Genomic DNA, 5,000 nt, shown 5'->3' with positions numbered 1-5,000 from the left:
ACATACACATACACATACAAATGCACATACACATACACATACACATACACATACACATACACATACACATACACATACACGAATGGTCATTTATCTGATCAAATTGCCAAATACATAAGGTGATATTTTACACACCCATTGAGAAAGTCATCCGCATCAACAGCAGCTTTGGACATCCTTTTCACTTTGTGCATTAGGCTGGAGAGCAGAGGTACAGGAAGTTTTGCTGTCGTCTTTATCTTTCGTCCTCTCTCCGTGATGGACAGAGCGGAAATGAGCTCAGCACGCCATCACGGGAAAAGCCTGTGACGTAATATCGTCGGCGAAGAGTTGAAGGAAAGTCGTCGTTTGAAAACTATTAAACTGTCGTAGGTGAAGTATTTTTTTTTTCTAAAAAATAAAAATATGTAGGAAAATTAAAGTAGAAAATAAACTAAGAGATATTGAATATATTTGGAATTTTCTAAATAAACCATCAAACAGATTTACCCTTTTACAATGAAGGAAGGATTAGAATGAATACTCAACAGCTCAAACAAAATAAAGAGAAAAGGTTGATGAGTATTTTCAAATCCTTTGGAAAATCACCAAGCAGTAAAACCTTTAACAAAAAAAAAGAATAGGATTGATAGTTAATTTGAGGAAACTGAAGGAAAAACAAGGCAATATCAAGATTCGAGTATTCAAGTTTGTTTGTTTAATGTTATTTCTGACAAATGTATTTTCATGAGAGAATTTTGAAGCTTGCATCTGCTTATTTTGATTTCTCGTTAATTTTATTTCTTTTTAATTTATTCTCGATTCCCAGGTGCATTTCGTGTAAGCATTTTGACTTCAACTTTTATCAGCTTCCATTGCATAAGAAACTAAACTATTAAAGATGAAGAAAAAACAATCTCTTAAATAATATAATTACAAAGGATTACAAAGGCGGAGCATACCGACAGGAGACCAGATGCAAAAAAAATATAAAAATAGTAATGAATTAATAAATAAAAACTACAATAATGTAAATAACAGATAATACTTCTGATATATTCTATTCAGCTGAAAGACGTCACTATTCTCAAGATCTTTTTAAGCCAAATTATTTTATTCAGCTACGACAGTAACAACGCAGTGAGATGGTAAGACATCACCAATAGATGAACTCTGAAGTCGCAATATTTTTTTTTCTCATCTTTCGATCAAGAACCAATTTCTACCTTAATTCAGAATCGATTCAAGCGTTATTAGCCCATTCCTGAATTCAAATATTACTTTTTGGGGAGTGGAAGGAAGGGAGAGGGGGGCAATGGAGGAGGAGGTGGGGGTAGGGGTCAAAGAAAACGGGACTTGGAAGTTACCCCCACCCCCGCCCCCACCTCGCTAGAACGGTATACATCAGACGTCAAGATAACAAGGGGGCCGCGCAGTATCCCAGTGGATACCGTGTCAAACTCGTGAGCAGGTGGTCGTGAGTTCGACTCCCGGGCCCCACTGCGGACTGTGTCGCGTTGGTTCCCGACAGCTCTGGTCGGGCGGGGAGGCGACTCAACATCGGCTTAAAAAAAAACAGCAGCTTCCCGCAACTGACAGGGCTTGCAAAGAGGACTGTTTCTAATTCAAAATTACAAAATACTATTCATCATTTTTTGCAATAAATCTACTATACTATAAAACAGAGCAACATTGATAGCAGTTTCTCATTTACTAATTTGAATTACTAAATATTTTCAAATGTCATTTTTCTTTCAAACGTATGATTAATTATGAAGCTAATATGTGTTTTAATTACGATTTGACCTTGGAAAATTGGGTGATTTTGTTACCCGGTCGTGTGTGCGTGTGTGTGTGCGTGCGTGCGTGCGTGTGTGTGTGAGCGTGTGTGTGTGCGTGCGTGCGTGCGTGTGTGTGTGTGTGTGTGTGTGTGTGTGTGTGTGTGTGTGTGTGTGTGTGTGTGTGTGTGTGTGTGTGTGTGTGTGTGTGTGTTTATGTGTGTGTATTTACCTAGTTGTATTTTACGGGAAGGGGAGCTATGCTCGTGGGGTCCCGTCTTCATATCTCATTTTATCTAAACTATTTTTAAATTCATGTATTGTTTTTGCACACACCACTTTCTCATCTAACTTGTTCCATCTGTCTATTACTCTGTGAGGAAAGCTGTTCTTTTTCAAATCTCTTCTATAGCTGTCTTTTTTTATTTTCTTTCCGTGTCCTCTTGTATTTCTGTCATCCCATTTTATCAGATTCTCTCTATCAGTAATTTCTATGCCTTTCATGATTCTGTAAATAGCTATCAAATCTCCTCTCTCTCTTCTTTGCTCTAGTGTCTGTAGTTCAAGTTTTTCTAGTCTCTCTTCATATGATAGTTTTGAGAGTGTTGGTGCCAATTTTGTAATTGCTCTTTGTATTCTTTCAAGTTTTTTATACATTTTTTTGTACTTGGTGACCATATCGTTGCTGCATATTCCAATCTTGGTCTTATCAGGGTGATTAGGATTTTCTTCACCATTTCTTCATCCAGGTATGTAAATGCAACTTTGATTGTTCTTATTAAATTATAAGTTTCTCCAAAAATCTTATTTATATGTTTCTCAGGTGACATATTATTCATAACAATGACTCCCAGGTCCTTCTCATTTTCTACTTTTTTTATTCCTTCTTCTCCCAATTTATATGCTCCTGTTATTCTGTTTTTGCTTTTTCCAAATTCCATTATACTACACTTTTTTGTATTGAACTCCATCTCCCACTTCCTACTCCATTCTTGTACTTTATTTAGATCTCTCTGTAGTGATTCACAATCTTCTTCAGTTTTCACTCTTTTCAGTAATTTTGCATCATCTGCAAAGAAGCTCATATAGCTTTCAATTCCTTCATCCATATCATTAATATGTATAGCAAACATTATTGGGGCCAGAACTGTTCCCTGCGGAACACCGCTTATTACTTCATCCCATTTTGAGTGCTGGTTTCTTATCACTACTCTCATTTTTCTTTCTTGCAAAAAGTCCTCCATCCAATTTAGTAGTTTGCCCTGTATTCCTCCTTCAGTTTCTAATTTCTTAAGCAACTTCTTATGTGGTACTTTGTCAAAAGCTTTCTTTAGATCTAAAAATGCATAGTCAAACCCATCCATCTCTTTCTTGTATTATATCTATTAGCCTTGAATAGAAAACATATTTAAATTGGTGACGCATGATCGTCCTTGTCTGAATCCAAATTGCCTTGGATTTAACACTTTGTTTTTTTCTAAATATTTTACCCATCTACTTTTGATAATTCTTTCACAAATTTTTGCTATTGTACTTGTTAGAGAGACTGGTCTATAGTTGGTAGGTTCTTCTTTATTTCCTCCTTTATATATAGGTACTATATTTGCTTTTTTCCAATTCCCTTGGGAATTTTCCTTCTTTCAAGGAACTATTTAGTATGCTATGTATTTTGTCTGCCAGTTCATTCCTGCATTCTTTCAGTATCCAGTTTGCTATTTCATCTGGTCCATGCGATTTTCTGACATCAAGATTACTCAAGTGTGTTAATATTTAATTCTTTGTTACTTCTATTTCTTCCATAGGGGGGACTTTCTCTTTCCATTCGTTCTCTTCAGGTTGTATGTTCTCCCTTGTAAACACTGATTTAAAATGTTTGTTCATAATTTCCGCCATTTCCATTTCCTCAGTGTATTCAACTCCCTCCTTGTCTTAATTTCTCTAAGTCTTGTTTGTTTTTCAGTTTATTGTTTACAAATCTGTAGAATAGTTTTGGTTGATCTTTACACTTTTCTATGATATCTTTTTCATATTTTCTCTTTTCCTCTCTGCACATTTGTACATATTCATTTCTATAACAGGTATATATTTTCCATTTTTCAGGTCTTCTGTCTTTTTTCCATCTGGTCCAGGCTTTGTCTCTTTTGTCTTTTAACTCCCTACAGCTTTTGTTGTACCAGCATTTTACATATTCTTTTTCTTGTTTTTGTCTTGGGACATACTTTTCCACTCCTTTTTTGTAAATTTTTGTCAAAATATTTCATTTCTCTTCTACTGTTGTTTCTTCTTTGTATATTTCTTCCCAGTTTTCCTTTTGAAAGAATTCTCTTATTTTATCAAAGTTTGTTTTTTCATACATCATTCTTCCTTTTCTATATTGTTAATTTCTTTTCATATATTTTTCTTCATTAAGTTCCAGTTCAATCAATATGTGGTCACTTTTACTTATTGGTGTTTTATATTCAATTTTGTCCACTATTCTAGGTTCGGATGTAATTACTAGGTCTAGTCTCGATGGCTCTTCTTCATTTCTATACCTAGTGTTCTCCTGTATCCATTGTGTCATTGTATGGTCAGTAACCATCTCAAGTAGAGCGTTTCCCCATGAGCCGTCTCCACCCTTTACTGTCATTTCTTCCCAGCAGATTTCTTTGCAATTAAAGTCGCCCATCATAACTATTTTTCCTCCCTCTTCCATTATCTTGTTTAATGTTATCTTTGTGTCCTCTAACATACTTTTATGTTCACTCTCTTCCCATGAGGCTGTTTTCGGGGGCACATAATTTATCACAAACTTTCTGCTCTTCTTATCTCTGTCTTCTACTTCCATCATTATCATCTCTACTGTATTCTTTCCATATGTGACACACTTCACGTTTATATCCTTCTTAGTCAGGAACATGACTCCACCCCCTTCCTTTTTCACTCTGTTTCTAATCCAATAATTATATGCATCATGTCCTACACTGTTGGGTTGTAGTTGACCTTTTAATTTTGTTTCTACAATTCCCATTATGTCTGGTTCTTTTTCTTTTAAATAATCATTCAGCTCATTCAATCCTGTTATTAATCCATCTATATTTGTGTAAGACACTCTTAGTTTTCTGCCACTTCCATTGTGTTCTCTGTTTCCCTTTTGTTTTTCTCTTGTATGTCGACTTTCTTTAGTTTCATATTCACTACTCTCCAATAGAATCTCTCTTTTTCTGACTCCGTTCTTATCTCGTTTTTTTTTTCTTTGCTTCA

The sequence above is a fragment of the Oratosquilla oratoria genome, chromosome 43 (assembly GCF_046742065.1).
Source record: "Oratosquilla oratoria isolate Oo_2021 chromosome 43, ASM4674206v1, whole genome shotgun sequence".
Taxonomy (NCBI): Eukaryota; Metazoa; Arthropoda; class Malacostraca; order Stomatopoda; family Squillidae; genus Oratosquilla; species Oratosquilla oratoria.
The sequence above is the reverse complement of the archived record's forward strand: the minus strand, read 5'-3'. Positions refer to the sequence as shown.